The sequence below is a fragment of the Pan paniscus genome, chromosome 4 (assembly GCF_029289425.2).
Source record: "Pan paniscus chromosome 4, NHGRI_mPanPan1-v2.0_pri, whole genome shotgun sequence".
Classification (NCBI taxonomy): Eukaryota; Metazoa; Chordata; class Mammalia; order Primates; family Hominidae; genus Pan; species Pan paniscus.
Window position 1 is genome coordinate 50,789,847 of NC_073253.2, and position 19,297 is coordinate 50,809,143.

The window sequence follows — 19,297 nt, forward strand, 5'->3', positions numbered from 1 at the left end:
AAGCTGAGCTCTGGGAGTGGCAGCAAGTGCTTATTATCCTCTGTCAGTACATTGCAATGATTCCTGCATTTTGTCAGTGTTTAATAATTACAGTAATTACACTTGCATAAAAGAGAGTAGTTGATGTGTAAGTTGTGCCCCTTCACCTTGAGGAAGTAGTTAGTGCTTTGAGTCCTTAGGAATGTGTTGAAATCTTTCAGTTCCCAAGGTTCACAGACGCAGATGCTGTTGGAGCAGGGGGTGACCTCCAACAAGCTGGTCTGCAGGTCCAGGACAGCACTTTATATTCGAGGCCAGCCTCCAACCACATCTTTAATTTAAGTAATATGATGTTATGCCCAAAAGAGGGAACCAAAGGTATTATTCTTTGATTCTTTATACTGCTGAGTGATCATATCAGACTTACATAAGCACTGAAGGTATTTATTCAATTTAAGACATAGGATTTGGGAAGGCTGGTGAACTGGACTAGTCACGTAATAATTGTAGATTTACCAGACTTAAATATCTGGGTAAGCAGATATACGATGGGGGTTTCTCCAGTAGTCCTAAAATTATGGCTAAAACTGAGGAAGTGTTATTTAACCTACAATCTAAAGTGAGCAAATGGGATATCCCTAATAACAAGATTACTAAAGAGCAGAAGCCAAGAGAGATTCAAGAAAAAAAGGGAGGATTCATTGCATCAAGTTCACATGTTTAAGAAGACAATGACCAAGAAAAAAAAAAAAAAAAAAAGACTGCCAGATCCAACAATTAGGAATAGTTTGGGTAAAATAATAGGAGTTGATGCTGAGATGCAATGGGTTGAAAGATTACAAATAAATGAAAGTAATCAAGATAGAACATCATTCCAGAATTTTTTGAGAAAGGAAGGAGACTGATGGGAGCTAAATTTAGATGCTCTGATAAATAAGCCAAGAAATAAAAATTGCAGATAGTCAAAAAATGAGATGCTGGGCAGCAAGGTAGGAGATGATGGAAGACAATGAAGTAGATAAGGGTCATTCGTCTGGGGCTCAAAGAACTTTCAGAAAAGTTACTTAACAGTATAAAAGCAATGATTTGGTTCATTCTGTAAAGGAAGTTCTATAAGTATTCAGTTAAAGAGTCCAGTTGAGATTCAAATTCCAAGTTCTAAGTTCCTGTGTTCAGCTTTCTGATCACTCTGCCATTTCTTCTAAGTCATCACAGATGGATAATATGACTCCTCTAGCTAATATATATTTGACAGCAAGCTTTGTAATGAGCAATTACAGAATGTAATACAATTGCAGCTAGTAATATTTTATACCACTAAATCAAACTTTTAAAAAGCATCTTAATTTCTATGTTATCAGGTTTTAACACTTTTATGCATAAGAAAGGTATCAAAAATGTGGAATTCCTCTAAAAATTACCAGAAAGTATTAGATGAGTTCTCATTTAAATGCTAATAAAATTTATTTTTTCACTTATCAGACATTTTTCAGAGTTAACCTTATCTGGCCTTGATTTATAGCAAAATAATAAAATAGACTTTCAAAAAGCTAACTTTTTGCATTTCTAGAAGATTATAATTATTTCTATGTCCTCTGAGGCTTATAATTTGATAGCATGCCACTCTTAATAAATAGCCCAATTCTGCAATTCTAATATAATCCTATCACGTCTTATTATTAGATGATCATTAACCTAAACCCAGTGATTTATTCTTGCCCTCTGTTAATATATGCTGTCATCACTTGTAAAAGAGATTAAAGGAAACACAGAATGTGTTCTCCCCAGGGAGACAGATGCAGTTGGTGCTAAACTGGCGAATAAACTGTATGACTACCTCCTATACCATGTCCCATTTTAATCCAAACTTTTAACCTGTGCCAAAATATTGCTGGGACATAAGGAGCCCAAGCACGAACATGCAGAGAGAGAATGCACTAGGGCAATATCTTTACTCAGAAAAGTGAAGGACCACTTAATATTAATCATCTACACCTAACTAATTTCTATTTTAGATTTCAGGAGCCTATAGTATAGTCAGTTTGCCCAAATATTGAACAGGATGATAACTATCTTATAAGAAAAGGGCACCCAGGAATGATTTGACAATTCTGTTTTAGCTCATCCTGTGTCCAAGTTGGATATTCTAGTTATGAGGCTTTCACAGCTGCTCACATTTTCTATTGGGAATTTTTTATGTGGCTCTGAAAAAAAAAAGATTCTCAAACCTAGAATTCACTCCATCATGTTACCACAAAGCTAAGAGTATTTGTGTGAAAAAAGACATCAGGAAAAATAAAAGAATACTCAAGCCCATTCTCTTCAGTGGTAGTGGGTTAGTAAGAGGAAGAAAACAGTCCAGGGGACATGAAGTCGAGCAGAAGAGCAGAACTGGAGAAAATCTCTTGAACTCTTTTCTGTTCATCAGTCTCCATTCAAGATGTGGCAGCTGCCCTTAAAAATTAGGTCTCCAACAACAGAGAACAATGGCCTTGTAAATTACTGTTTAACTGCTTCAATATTTGGTTAAATAGTAATTTCCTCAAGTGGCTAAAACCAGACAGGATGTTTTGATATTCATGGTTCTTGGCTGTGACGGTTGTATTTCATTTTAGATCAAATTGACAGACTCTTCAACCTCTAAAGCAAACCAAATTATTTTTAAATGCAGCCATCAGAATACTCAACAGGAAATGTAATAGTGCAAGATGCCAAAATGAGGGAAAAAAACTTTTCCAAATTAAATTTTCAATGGCTCCTAGATGGGAGTATTAGGAATCCTTCTTCTGCTGCAACTAATGAAGTCAGTGCACTCAAAATGACCCAAAGCAAATTTAGAGTCTTCATTATAATTTTAAAATGGCTCCACTGTGAGGAAATGTGACCATTCTAACACCAATAGAGCAGGGTAGAAGAGTTGGAAGAAAGTTCATGCAAGAACCCCCAAAATTTGAAGCAGACTAAGACAGACAGTTGTCTTAGCCAGAAGCTGGCTCAAGTTTTCTTTCAGTGTTTCCTTAGAAAGGAGGAAGTAAAATGCTAATCTCAAAACCTCACTCTATGTTTCAGTTGTTGAATCTATAAAATAACTATATAATATATTTATATAATTCTAAGCCTATGACTTGTGTTCAATTATTTGCAACAGATCTTTTTGTTGTTCTCACAAAGCCCCCCTGGGAGTATGATTTATAGTAATAAGGCCTGTGTGGGCCTTGTTGAACACAGACTGTGAGGAGATTAAGCAAGTAGTCCCACCTTATAGAACAGGACCTTGACATTTATTCTAGAGTAAGAGTACTAGGCCTGATTTTATTCATGCTTTGAAAAGCATTAGTTGAATACCTACAATGTACACTGCCGTACAAGAAATACAAAGATTACAATTCAACAATTCATGAGTCGGTAAGGAGAGCACTGTTAAGGCTTACAAATACATTCCAAATGAATGACAGATCAAACATCTCCTGATTCTCCCAGAAGTCTCTATCCAAGCCCAGCCACACATTCCTTACAAACATTTCTATTCAACTGTAATAAGCTAATGGGGACAAGGAACTGACATACTCAAGTTCATATTCCCGGAGTATTCCAAAGAGAATGGGTGCTTTGGAGTGAGTTTTCAGAATAAATTAATGAATTCAGAGGACAGAAACTAACTTTCAGTTCATGTGATCTGGAAAGACTTCAAGAAAGCAACTTAGCAGACCTGAAAGAACAAAGGAATTGTGACAGAAAGAAGTAGTGGTGGAAAGGAAATCTGAAAGATAATGAATCTGGAAAATATAACCGGAAGCTTTACAACCTATCTCTGACTTTGGAGTTTCCTTCCCCTAGGTCTCTCCTCCTAGACCAGCCTTCAATATGAAGTACCTACAAGAAAATGAACAATTACTTAAGATAAGTAAAGCAAGCTGATTTTTATTTTACTTCCGTTTTTCCAGATGTACTCAGTTTATGGAAGGAAAAGGTAAAGCTTTGACTTAAATTTTACAAGTGAATTACAGCTGGAGACAAAGCTATGTGCATCCAAGAAGTCCTCTTCTCTTAGGACAGTTCGCTTATTTATGGAATTGTGTCTCCCACCAAAAAATTCATTTGTTGAAGTTCTAACCCCTCAAACCTCAAAATGTACTTGCATTTGGAGATAGATACTTTAAAGAGGTAATTAAATTAACACGAGTTGATTAAATTGGACCCTAATCCAGTATAACTGATCCTTCTAAGAAAAGGAAATATGGGCACAGACACATTCATACCAGTGAAAGACAATGTGAAAACACCCATTTATAAGCCAAAAAGAGAGGACAGGAACAGGCCTGCATCTTTCCCTCACGGCCCTCAGAAGGAACCAGCCCTGCCGATGCCTTAACCTGGGACTTCTATTCTCCAGAACTGTGAACAAATACGTTTCAGTTGTTTAAGCTCCCCAGTCTGTACTACCTTATTACAGCAGCCCTAGCAAATTAACATACTGCACTATAGCCTCTGAGCACTTTGGCCATGCTTCAGTAGGTTTTTCCTTCATTTGTTCCAGGTAATTGGAAAAGTCTGCCCATTTTTTGTATTTAGATTAACTAACAAGAAGGTGGAGGGTCTCCAACTTTTAAATGGAGGTGCTATTATGGGCAAACCAGTGGCCTTGGAGATAACTAGTCCCTCAGGCGGACTCACTGACTCCCCCACAAAATGCAGTCATCCCAGCCATTGATCTATCTCTTACAAAGGAAATATTTCTATAACAAGGCAATGACCTCTACTGGAAGCAGTGCAGAATTACAGAAATCCCAGTAAGTCTCAAGCTAGACAGAGACAGACAGAGAGACAGAGTGAGAGAGAGAGAGAGAGAGAAAGAGAGAGAGAGACAGAGAGAGAGAGAAACGGTTTTAAGTGTTAAGAAGAAATGACCCACATAGGAATTTTTAAGGGAGAATACTGTTACCCCCAACCACTAAAGAAATCTAAACTGAAAGGAAGTATAAAAGAATAAAAGTAGGGAAACTATTTTAAATCACATGTTGCTGTTGTTGCTGAGGGGAAGGTTGGGGAGAGGGAGGATCACACTGGCTGAGGAGCATCTCCACACTTGCACCTCAGAAGGATTCTAGCTCCTTCCTCAGGGAGTGGTCTACCAACTGCTCATCAGCAGAGGTGCCACCCAGCCCCCCAACCCCAGACTTCATGAGAATCTAAGTTTCAGCAAGTCTCCCCAGGGGTTCTGTAAACACATTAAAGTTTGAGAAGCACTACCATCTCCCTCATTCAGAAAGAGTGACATTTCAATGGTGTCCTTAGTCCTCTTTAGCATTTCCCAGGGGTGGAAATGCAAATCAACCGAAAGAAGGCACCATACATGAAACACTCTAGGTTCTAAGTTCTAAGCTCACTTGTCTTCACTTAAGTACATATAACACAGCTACTCATAAAATAATACAGGTTGAATTAACAAATGTTTAATTCACCATTGGTTTTTTTCCTTATAAAACCTTAAAACTAAACTAATGACAGCTTTGGAACTCTCTGATTTCTAGAGTTTTCCATGAAAATGCTGATCCTTCTAGTTCTGCTATTAATCATCCTTCTGTCAGGGAGGCAAGGAGTTTGAATTTTCACTCTCCTTAGTGAATATGTTTCACATACCAAAATTACTTCAGCAATTTGCTCAACAGCTTTAGAAGCCATTACTAAATTGCAGCTCAAATTCATTTCATCTGTTTTCTAAACTGGCTCTATAATTTATCTTCACAAATAAGTCTAAAGCCTGGTACCAAGAATCAGCTATTTTTGTTCATCAGGAAAGACAGATTTTCTTGTAAATGCCCGCAACACCAGAGTACATTAATTTGTTTACAAATACAGTTTATTTCTGGAGGTGTTCTGGTGAATGTCTAACAACCAGCTCCCAAAAAATAGTTTGAATTTTTGTTATTTGCCAATTGCCATAGTGTAAATTTTCCCACCTTAACCAATTTCAAGATACTAACGTGATCATGGAGCTAGGAAAAGATGAACACAGTTGCCTCCTGGCAATGCAAGTAGGTTGTAGCACACCATTATTTATTCTCAAAATACTACCAAATACCCCCCATTCTTCAGACAATTTCTGGTATTGATTTCAAAATATATGTCAGCATGGAATATATGTGCTGTACAACTGTACAAGCTAAATATTTACCAAAATAAAACAGGCTTGAGATAAATTATTGGTTTTATTAATAACGTGATTATTTTATTATAACAGTAAAAAGGTTGTTCATCAAAAATTTGATGCGACTCTTTTTTGCTTATGAAACATTCGTGAGAACAGATACAAAACAGCTGCTGACTCCTACACTGACTGTAATAAGCTTATTCTGCCCACACTTAGCTGCAGGAGCATTCTTCCATTATTTCATTAAGAAGGCTCAGTTTGTATTTGGTGTCCCTCTTATGTTTTTACATTTTATTTCCTTTGTATGTATGTGTCTGTACTCAAATTTCTTCTTATAAGGATCAGTTATATTGTATTAGGGCCCAATTTAATGAACTCATTTTAATTTAGTTACCTTTTTAAAGTCCCTATCTCCAAATGCAATAGTAGTCTTCCCGGATATGGCAACACTTCCCATCATAATTCAGTCCCAATCACTTTCTGTTGGCAGGTCAAGACCTTTCAATCTGGACTGGTCCTACCCCTGGCAGTTCCTGCTCCATCTTTAGTCTCTCCAGTTCACACCAGAAAAACTTGTCTATAATTTTATTCATTTTCTAAGGATCTTAATTCTACTCATAAATTATTAGTTTTTCATCATCAGTGCCACAATAAAATGTCACGTTATGGGTTGAATTACATCTCCACAAAAGATGTTGAGGTTCTACTCCCCAGTACCTTGTGAATGTGACCTTATTTGGAAAAAAGGTCTTTGCAGATGACCAAGTTAAAATGAGTTCCATGGAGTGGGCCCTAATGCAATATGATTGGTGTCCTCATAAAAACAGTAAATTTGGATAAAGACAGACATGCCTAGAGGGAAGACAATGTGAAGAAACGTAGGAAGAAGCCAGCCATCTACAAGCCAAGAAGAGGGGACACGAACAGATCCCTCCCTCATAGCCCTCGAAATAAACCAACCCTGTCGACACCTTGATTTCGGACTTTCTAGCTTCCAGAATTCTGAGACAATCAACGTTTGTTGTGTGAGCAGCCCATTTGCAGTGCTTTGTTATGGCAGCCCTAGCAAATTAATACAGTCACAATCAGAAAAGCTGCATCACGAGTAAATTTTTTACTCATATCAAATTCGGAGAGTTAGTTATAATTTCATTTTTGTAAAACTTCAGCAGATTTAGGTTATTCTATTCCACTCTTGCGATCTGCCTTTTGAGATGCTTTCTAAGTAGCAGGAAACAGCAGGGTTACAGCTGGATTTTGCCCAGAGCCCTAAGTATGTCTCTGTGAGGGTGAGGCACCTGCAAACACCCTGAGCCATGGGTATCCTAAAAGGAAAAGTGGCTGAGAAATGCTAAAATATCTTCTATTAGGCCATTATTAACTCACTAATGCAATGTAATAACCAGTTAAAAAGGGGATCTATGAGTTAATAAAGATACCTCACCTTAATCCGTTCCTCTAATGGACAAATTTCTGAAACTCAAAGCAGGTTGGTGTGGAAGATGTTCTGGGGAAGAAAAACCTCCTCAGAATCCTTTCAATGAACTCTACAGTAAGCCACAAACTCCACCTACATAAAGGTTAGCTTTGTGAGAGAATTTCTAAATGCAAAGGCACGCAAAACAAAACTAACAGTTGGAACCATGTCAAGATGCTCCTTTATTGAAACATAACATTTTTTAGAGTCTAGAGGGACCTGGGAGACTCATATTTTATAAGAAAGAAATGAAACCTGGAGGTACTTCTCTAAGGTTGCAATTGTTGGGAGACTTGACCTCGTACCTTAGTTTCTTTTTTTTTTCCCTTTTTTTTTTTTTTTTTTTTTGTGACAGTTTCATTCTTGTTGCCCAGGCTGCAGTGCAATGTTGTGATCTTGGCTAACTGCAACCTCTGCCTCCCGGGTTCAAGTGATTCTCCTGCCTCAGCCTCCCGAGTAGCTGGGATTACAGGTGCCTGCCACAGTACCCAGCTAATTTTTTGTATTTTTAGTAGACACAGGATTTCACCGTGTTGGCCAGGCTGATCTTGAATTCCTGACCTCAGGTGATCCAGCTGCCTTGGCCTCCCAAAGTGCTGGGATTACAGGTGTGAGCCACCGCACCCAGCATCGTATCTTAGTTTCTTTCATTCTAAGCCCCAGCTACCAGAAGTGAACTATATGAACCTGATCATGTCTCCCAGTCACTTGAGCTTTTTTAGAATGTAAATTTCCAAGGCCCAATCTCAAAAATTCTGATTCAAATCTCAGGTTTGGCTCATAGATCTATAATTAAACTCTTGGAAAATTTGGCCAGGTAGCCAGGTTTGAAACCACTGTTGGAAAAGATTCTGCCTAGAGACCTACTACCTTTGGTCCACTGCTTATTCCACTCAGACCCAGCCCTGTGTGATAATTATCACATCTTCTCTTATCCTAAGGACGATGCTTAAGGTCCCCAGGCCAGCTTCTGATGCCTGGCACATTCACACTCAGCCTTGCACTATAGAACCTGCTCCTCCCGACTCCCAGGCAAGTCCCTAGCACAGAAAATATTTGAGAGCAGGAGAGGGAGAGAAAAACCCTGAAATTTCTTGCTTGAATACTTTCATTTCATTCTCGGTTCTGTTTCTTAATGTACTTGAACACATTCAATTTGCAGCCTCCAAGTAGCTATTTACCCATTCACCAAAGGCAGGATGATTTATGTAGGGTGAATTGTAATAAGCACAGGTTTCATTTATTTCATATCATTGCTGTATCTCCTAGGGGGAGGAGGGTTGATTTAAAAGCAAAACAAAAAATTAATGAAACTATGGCCTAGTGAATCACAATTATTTATACATTTTGGTAGTTCAAGCCAGAACACACGGCTTCCTTGGGAATGTGGAGACTGAAGAGAACACAGGAGAGAGCTGAATGTTAAGAAGTTTGGAGCTGTAAATAAACTGTGCTTGTGGTCACAGTGGTCGGGGCTGTATGACTAGAGTGAGGTTGTGCCTACTTTCTGGGCTTCCATCCTAAGCTTTCTCACCCTCACATTTGAAGATCACAGTCAACAACACCCAATAGGGAGAGTGACACTACAAAATTCAAGAGACATGGCTGCACTAGAGAGTTGCCTTTGAAACCTTTCTCAAATATTCCTTCTCCTTCTCATCCCCACTCAACCTCTTCTAGGTGAGACTCTCATCAACTCTCTTCTAAATGGCTCCAGGAACCCCTCACTGCCTTCCTTGCCTCTGGGCTCTTCAATGCTCCTGCCCTTTCAACAATACTGCCTGACCATTCAGGGTCTTCACTCTCAGTATCTCCAGCCCCCACTCCCTGCACCCCAGGGGTCATGAGGCCTCTGGGAAATGGGAACTACCTCCAGTTGGCACCTGTTTGGAGATTTCTGCTGTAGAATACAGGTTCAGGCTGAACTTGTGTAACCTACACAGCCTGCAATAGTACCAGGGTTTCTATGCCAAACTGGAAACCCAAAGAAGGTTTGGAGAAGTCGTACTTTGAGATACTATTTTTTGGGCTGCCTCTTCTTGGAAACCTATTTCTTTCCAAGGGAAAAAATAAAACGGTAATGGGACTCTTTTGGAACTTCTGCTTCCAAGTCTAGAGCTGACGTTTTTTTGCCTTTGTTTCCAGCACTGAAACACAAGGCCAGTTGGGCTCATTGGCAGACAGTGTGATTAATACTAAACTTAAACTTCAGATTCCTTCAGGCAACCTCAGAAACTACATCCTGAACCAGAATTGGCCTCTTTTTAAAATAATGAGGTAGACATACTACATCTTTATATTGATTTTTATCTGACTACGAGTTTCATCAATGACAAAATAGTTTCGGAATGAGCAAGGCACCTTCTGCGTCCGAAACATGCTGAACAAATCACATAACGAATATAAACCTGTGACATTTTAGGTTCAGGACAAGCATTTGCACAGTCTGCAATATCACACTAGGAAAGGGCTGAACCTTCCAGCCCTTAGGTACTGGCTCCCCTGGAAGTGAGAAGGAATTCAGAAACTCAACTACAAGATGTCAGAGAGATTACAGTCACTGACCTTCCTTTTAGGAATGTCTGCAGAGTTACAAAGGATCAGAATGAAAGTCTATATTCAGATCCAGATTAAAATTTTAGGGGCTGTTAGGTAGTAGAGAATAAAACAAATATTGCTTTTGGGGAGTCTCAGAGTGTTGGGCTTATGCTTTCCAAGTTTTGTTTTGTTTTGTTTTTTGTTTTTGTTTTTGTTTTTGTTTTTTGAGATGGAGTCTCTCACTGTTGCCCAGGCTGGAGTGCAGTGGCGCTGTCTCAGCTCACCACAACCTCCACCTCCTGGGTTCAAGCGATTCTCCTGCCTCAGCCTCCCAAGTAGCTGGGACTACAGGAAGGCGCCACCATGCCCTGCTATTTTTTTTCTTTTTTCTTTTTTTTTTTTTTTTGGTAGAGAGGAGGTTTCACTATGTTGGCCAGGCTGGTCTCGAACTCCTGACCTTGTGATCAGCCCGCCTTGGCCTCCCAAAGTGCTGGGGTTACAGGCATGAGCCACTGTGCCCGGCCTCAAAATTTCTTAGATTGCCTTGGATAGATTGGAAACTTCAGACACAACCACAACATAAATGGCTTAATGACCACAGAGAAGACATTAGGCCCAGTAATGGGGTGACTGCTAAATTGGAATGCACAATTCCCTCTCTTCCTTGGCTTTCAAAGACTTTCAAAATGAAAGAAAGAAAAATTAGAGCATTCTCTTCTCACTGGCTTTCTTCACCCTCCATCCCATTACTCTCACATAAACAAATATACACAGCAAAGCACTGTTCCCTAAATAAGAACTTAGGAACCATGGAGCATAAATCATAATGAAGCCTGGAGAAATCTCAGTCAATCTGGTAGCTTCTCATATTTGGGGTACAAACAATGTTTTTTTTTAAAAAAAAAAAAAAAACAATGTAGCTATAGAGTCCAGCATTTTTCTACTTCAGGCTATTTCTTTGATTCTGCAACTTTTTGTCTCCCACTTTAAGGATCACCCCATTCCTGGGCCTGATGTCTTCTCTGTGATCATTAAGCCAATTATATTGTAGCTGTGTCTGAAGATTCCAATCTATGCAGGGCTTTCGGAGAAATGTGTTCTCATTCTGCCTATTTTCTGTCTGATTCTTAGCTGGTGTGCTCTTCTCTATGATCCTACTCTCTGGCTGTGTGAGGCTCTTCATGTCTTCAAAGGAGATGATGTACACAAAAGCATCTGGTGCATGGTAGGTACCTACATACTAGTTTCCTTTTCCCAGGGCCACTCTACATTAAGCCCAATACTCAGAGACTTCGCAAAGCAATATCTGTCTTATTCTATTCTCTACCATCAAAGAGCCATCACAATCCTAATTTGGATCTGAATATCCACTTTCATTCTGACCCTCTCTAATTTAAACCAGTTCTTTATTTTTGTTATCTTCCCCTTCCATGTTTCTTCCTTAGATAATGACTTCCTCCTTTAAATTAACTTTCTCAAATACCTTAATTTATAAAAACTGTAAATAAAATAGCATTAATGGGGGTGTAAAAGGCGTGCTCTGGTGAGATTTAGTGTGCTGACCTAAAAAGTCTCCGAATGCCCCAAAGGCAGATAATCACTTTAGACAGATTAACCAAAGGGGCCCAATTTTTGAGATTGAGAAATCAAGACCCTCTGAGTTATTCCAACTAAAAACCAAGATGCATGTAACAGCTAATAAAGCTAAATTTATGCATTAAGGAGAAGGAAAACTTCAATCACTCTTCCTGTGCTGTAGAAAATTCATGAACAAATAAATATATTCATGCAAATAGCTCCCACCTCAACGATGAGTTTGTAGGAGGGTGTTTTTTCCTTAAATTAACCTGCATTTTAAAGCAGGTGCTCCCCAACTGGGAAATCTGGCAGAATTAGTGAGTAGGAATGACCTTTATTCAGACTGTAATCCGTATATATAATTGATGACAGCCTCCAAAAAGATACTAACATTCTGACCTGGTACGATTACATTTCAAGGTAATTTGTGTCATAATGGTTCATTTGAAAACAAGTACAAGCAAGTTAATGCAGCACTGAATATAATCACTTGTTCACATTCTCAGGATCTAAAAGAAATGGAACAGGCTTTTAAAAAATCAATACACAAGGCTGAACTTAATGGATTTTTCACTGGAACCTGCTCTGCTGCACGGCACAATATACAACCCAACCTAGGTCTCAGCAGAGCTGGATTAGATTGGAAGAGTCTGTCCTACCCACCTCCTAGGCCAAGGATATTCTAGTGTCAGGAAAAAAGACAGTTGGCAAAGCAGTCTCAGTGAGCAAGAAATGAGAGTTCAAGACAGCTTTAGGATGAACCAAATTCTACATTAGAGCAGAAAAGAGATTTGGCTCAAAATATCAGCCTAGTTTTTCACTCCTTTGCATATATTGTTCATAAAAGCCTAAAATTTGGGAGAATTCTAGATTTGGCATCTTGGAGAAATAGCAGAAGAAGGTGTAACTGGAGAGAAGAGTACTAGAGAACACCAGAGGGAACATTTCCAAATGGAGCATATCCTGGCTTGCCAGGAAAGGAGACCGTGGGGTCATTTTGACTTAACAGATGATTCCAGGGAAGGTACTTCTTAGACCTCTGTGTCTCAGTACATTCCTGTGCAAAATGAATGCAGAGAGGAGGGTTTTATGGAGAAAAAGATACTTTTTTTCCAATGTCATGAGGCACTGATAAAAGATAGGAACAGATTCCTGGATAAGAGATACTACCCTGGCCTGGACTAGGCCCACTGTCCTAGGGGACAATAGGACCTCACTAAGGGCCTGCACAACTGATATTGCCTTGGTACTAGGATTCCTTGTTGTGTCTCCTGTCATAAAACAGGTGTGACATTCAAGGGACTTAAGGGGTGCCACAGCATTTCGAATATGAAAAACAGGAAATTTGATTCACTTTTAAGCATTCACACAGCCCATATAAGAACTTGGGGCTTGTAGGAATTTTTGGAAGAGAAGGGGGGCAGTGAAGACAGGGAAAAGGCTATATCCATGGGCCCCTTACTCTCAAGGAGAATAGATTAGGAGAAACTGGTTCTTTATAGGATAGCCAAATATTGAGTATTTTCAGATTAAATAACTCAAATGCCAATATTCCATAGTCATTCAATCAAATGCAATGTTACATTTACAATATCCTTATTTACTTTGCTATTAGAGACTGATTTTATAAGCCTGCATTCCAGACCACATTTTGTAAATTCTATAATTTGGATTCTTTCATTGTAAATTAGACATTTTCAAACATCACTTAATCATTAACAATTTGCTTGCATGAGTATAATTTAAAACATATACATAATACTTAATTTTGTTTTCAGTACACAATGGAGATAAACTACTCAGAACACTCATATTTACCAAAGTAAATAACCCATACCTAGTTTAACAATAGCCATCTAATAAATGAAACTGGAGGAAATACAATTACAGCACTTATCAGGTAAGAAAAAAGTAGAATCATGAGCAGATACAGTTTGCTGTCATGATTCATTTTCCCAATACTCTTCACAATAATGGAAAAAAGCATCTAACTGAAATGTTAACTCAGGGTTCACACCAAAATCTTGCTAAGCGAAAATTTTAATTCCTGTTTTTTATTAGTAAGAAAAGTCATACATGGACATCATTTATACCTAGGGTGTTCTGGTGATCAGAAAAATGAATCTTTTCCACAATCTGTACCTCACTACCAGGAATATGAGGACCAAGTATCATCTTTTCCAGACTGAAGCCTCCACCTGGAATTTTTAGAAGCTAATGTGCATAAAAATGCATAGCACAGACCTAGCAGGCACTCCACAGCTATTAGTTTCTCTTCCCATCCTCCTTGCAACCTTAGGAATTCATCTGGTGGGAATTAAGTCTTGTTCCTTTAAGTCTTTAGAGCTTGAAATATGAACAAACTCTACCACCATAAAACAAGTAGGTCAGCACTTACCACTTTCTTTTAAGTGTCCTGTGCCTATAGAAACCATTTTTCTTAGGTTCAACACCTGTGTATCTATGGGTCACCATCATGGTGCTCTGTACCCTCTCTACACAGCATTGTGTCCCACTCACAAAGTCCTCCATGTCAGGATTTGTGGGGATCCACAGGAGACTGCTAGTGCTCCAGGTATTATCATTTAGAAGGGCCTCATTTACTACCAAGTATAATCAAGTGTCATGCCAGAAAATGAGTAATACAAAATAATACTACCTCCGGGGTGAATAGATATGGCATAAATTTTAATGTGACTTGGTTATAATAACAAGAGAAGGAAAATATATATCCTTAAATCTCAACCTCCTAGGCTTATTATCTTGTTTCTTGTTTTTCTTAATATTTTCTATCTCCTTTACTATGGATTATTGATTTAAAACCTATATGGACACTCTGCTTTACTAGTATTGACTTATTTATCATTAACGTGTTATTGCATAAACCAGGTTTCACCATTTTCTTTAATAAAATTTTTAAATATTAAAATTCACTGCTCTGGGAAACTACCTAAAAGAAATGTTCCCACTGAATCCTCTAGTGGCCTCTCTTGTGTTTTACACCTCTTATATAATATACATCATTCATTCACTACACAAACATGTATTGAATATCTATCGGGTACCAGGTACTGTACCTACCAGGTATTAAAGTTACAAGAATGGTTCCTGCTATCACAGAGATTACCTTCTAGTGAGCAACATCAAAACTAAGCAAGCTAAAATTCTTCCTAAAGTCTTTAAAACTGAACAGGGTGTTATGATGGAGATTAATAAAATGTATTAAGGAGATACCTATTAAGAAGAAGGCCTAAGGTAGATAGAGCAATCAGGAAAGACCATTTATTGAGGTGATCTGTGAACCAACACTTAAATAACAAGAAACAGCAATCTTGCAAAGGACAGGAGGGGGACGATCCCAGGCAATGGGAATAGCTAGTGAGCTCTACCTCCAAAAATATTATGGACCTTAACTATTGCCTTGAGAAAGGAAGGCTATATGGATTTAGATGTGATCACATTCCCTGAGCTTTCTCTTCTGTTAACCGTGATGTACCATTCAGGAACACGCACTGCACTTTGAGTCAGGTATGTTCTCCAACTAAGATTCCTTCCCCAGTGTAGCATCAAGACCTCCCCCTAGTGTTTAATCTCACATGGCTAAAGGACTTGCCAATAAGTGACAAACAAAATTAGTCATATTAACTATGCTTTCTGAAACAAATCCAGAACGTATGGCTAACACAGTGGTTTTCAAATTGCGCTCTGCAAAGACAGAGGTTCACTCAGACCCTGCCCCACATGAGACCAAGAGAATAGTTTTCTCCTTCACCACAACTATTTTCACCTGTTTAACACATTGAGATTCTGTTGGTTTTATTTAATGAAAGGGTTTTGTGAGTAAAAAGGATTTGAAAACTCTAGTTTCCAGCCTGTTCTAGAACCTTTAAAGGAATCCAACTCTCTCAAACATGCTAGAAATGTTTGCACCTTATCTTTAGTTCTTCCAGGCCACCTCCTATGTTTCCATCCACTAAGCCTAAATGTTTTCCGGTTCCCCAACTCACACTCCATTGTGGCTTTGGCTTTATACCTTGCCTCCAGTTCTCTGTTTAGCCTATAAACAGTTCTTTGTTTATAGGCTTAATTAATTGTGTTATAGATTTAAAGAGCCAACTCCTTCCTCCTTACTTGAGGACAAAACAAACAAAAAAACCTCTTACAATTAAAATGCAGAGATCATTAACATATACAAGGTAGTTCAGTCCAGAAACAAACATTTTCAATTCATTGATTTGAAGTAAATTACTGATCTTTGGCAGGGAAAACATTGAGAAAACTTAAAAGTCAGATAGCCAAGTTTTCAAAAGAAATGCATGAAAACATTCAAGGTAATCCAGAACACAAAATAAATGAAAATATGCTTTGTTGCATAAACCAGGTTTCACCATTTTCTTTAATATACTTTAATACTCAAACTATTCCTCATTAAATTATAGTCTCTGATTATGACCCATTTGATAGGATCTCTCTCCTTTACATCAAAAGAGAAAGTAACTCTGAAAGGAAAAAAAGGACTAAATCAAGGGTTAAGAGGAGAAAGAAAAAAATACAAAGACTGAAAAAACTTAGAAAGAGCAGGACAGTTACAGATGAGTTTAAAAACACAAGGTCATCTTTCAAACTTCCAAAAAATTGCTACTTCTAGAATTATTCATCAGATGTTGTTGCATAGTGATTTCTTACCAGTACTTTATGGAAAGAACATTCTGTAGAAGATCCTCCTATTTCTTTTGAAACTTCTCAGTGGTCTCGCTGCAGTGCAAGCCCAGATGGTTTGGTCCTTACTGATTTGCAGTGCAGCACTACCAGCTTTCTGAACTTCTCTTTCAGGTTTTGTTAAAATTAGGTGCTAGGGCACTAAGAAACAGAGGGCTCATTTTTAGCTGTCGCAGATGCCCATGCACTGCACAGAAGACACTCACGTTGCTTTATTCGTATTGGAGAGGTGCACTTAATTTCTTGGTCAAATTTATTTACCTGTTATGCTGAGTTCACTTCTACGATGCAACTTCCAATCAGAAGCATGAAGTTAAAATCAGCTAACTCCATTCTAGCTTACAATGCAGTGCAATAAAGAGTAGAATTAAAGTCAGCTGGGTTACCACTGCTTAGAAAATTAGTGAAAACCTCAGATTCACAAATCAACAGGATTTATATATGCGGTGAACCCTTAGGAAATTTCCTGTTTTTTAATACTAAAATAAATACATTTGAGCACTAATACTCAAACTACTGCTCATTTAAATTACAGAGATGAGAACAGGAGTAATTTACTGGCCTATTTGCACATTAGCACCCATGGAAGGCTTTAATGACCATCCTTCTCTTCCAGCAAGCTATCTAAACCTGACTCATTAATGGGGTTTCCTCAGCCTTCGAATGTAGAAAATAAATTTTTAAGTGTGTAGTACAAGAAGATGTTGCCTTGGATTTTTTTGGAGAGAAATATTACGTTAAAACAAAACCACAAGTGTAAGATGAGAACTATCAGTTTACAGTTATCCTTCAGAGCAGAGACAATGTTCACTTAACATTTTAGGACTTAGTAATAAAGAAAATTAATTTTGTGATCTCTAGTCATGTCTTGAAATTAAAACCTGGGCTCCACTGGAGGTCTAGAGATGTGAATAACTGAGCCCTTCTGGAAACAGTTTGGAAAAGAAGCCCCAGCAGAACTGAGCAAGGTTTACAATATCCACCTTCCAGAGTATGCAAGCACATCTCTGAAAAAATCTAGAGGGACGCCATTTTTGCAGGCTAGAAAACAAACAATAGTTAAAAGACAAAATGAACTCTTCCACTCCTCCCTAAAATGTGGTTCCTATTCCAATCGCAGCCAAATAGCCTTATACTGGCTTAGAAGGAGATAGAATTTGGAGGTGCTCACATATCTCTACTGAGTCCCCCCAACCCAACCCCACGCAGAGTAATGAGATTATGGTGTCCTCTGACATGACACTTTGTCTTTGTAAGAACATATTCCCTGAGTTGTCCCTCATATTGCTTCATCAAAAAAAAAAAAAGCAAACTCGCTTTATTTACTTATTCTATAAATATGGTTTTCATTACAATTCCAACTGCATTCACCCTTTTGTAAAATTACACATGAATGAGCATGTTTGTTGTCTTGTTTGTCATAAAAGACATTTAAAAATATTTAGAAGAAAAGTCCTTGTACTTAAGTACTATTAAAAGACAAATACATCATAGTGTGCAAATAAATGGAGACTCTAAAATGACACATGTATATCACCATAATTCATAAATATTATACTTGAGAAGTCATATAAAGTAATATTGAAGTATTGGTAGAATTTTAAGTTTCTCCCTATCAGTTCTATAATTAGAAGCTAACTCATCAATCATTTCCACTGAACAGCATTTCTGGTATAGTTTATTATAGTAACGCCATTACATAATCAGTATGTAGACCAGTATGTGGCAATGCTTTGTATGTCTTTTTACCCATCACAATTAAAGACATTATTATAAAACACCACTTTGATTCTTTATCTTGACTACAAATAAATAAATGGATCTAATGAGCCTTCATGGCCTAATCTTGGTGAACTTAATCCACCACTATGACAATGTATAAATAGCTCTAGCTTAATACATTACAAGTTAGTTATATTAATTTTTCTACCCAATAGACAAATAACTGATAATCTAGCAGTTTTCCTTTAAGAAAAAAATCTAATTTATTACTGTATCCAGGAGATGACAGAGTTCATCATCTTCACCAATAACTTCTATGTTCACTCTTCCCCTCTGGACACACATCTGCTAAACCTCTTTGATGTCTGCAGGACATCAAGGCAATCACTTCCCCCCAAATCCACCCCATTCTCATGGATGCTACCACTCTGGACTACTAAGGGGATCCAGGCATGCCTCATGCCTAAGATTACACAAATTAGTTAATAATTAACTGCTCTTACAGAAGGCAGAGCCTAAACCTTGAGAGAAAAAACTCTGAATTTGAATTGGCATTTGGGGCTGGGAAGATGCAATTAAAGGACACAAGTTCATTATATGGGATATGTTGAAAAAAGGACAAATCATGTTTGTACTCCAAGAGAGGCACTATCCTCTCCGCCGCCTCATGAAAATTTTAGTTCTTAGGTAGGAAAAAGATTCCCAACTACAGTAACATTTGCAGTAAATACAATTTGACCATTTTCCCTGTAGTTGGCCCTTTGACCATAGAACTTTCTGGAAAAACCTATAATTGATACTATCCTATTAAATGCCCCTTAACTTGGAGGCTTATTACTAAGTTATCTCTCCTAAAGAAAAATGAAGCAGAGATTACATGAATCATGTAATGAAACCTAACCAGTTGAATTAGAAGCTTTCATAGAAGCATAAGCTCAGCCACCCCCAGTGGTTTCTTCAGGAGCAGGTTGTGTCATAAGCACAAATAGATCTTTTAATGTGGTTGAAGCCTCTAGAGAAGTTACTATAACACGCTACAATTGACTAATGTCAACATTTTATACACAAATATTCCCAGTTGATTGTCTGATTTTTTTTAGGCACCAAATGACTGACACTGATTCTTTTGACTA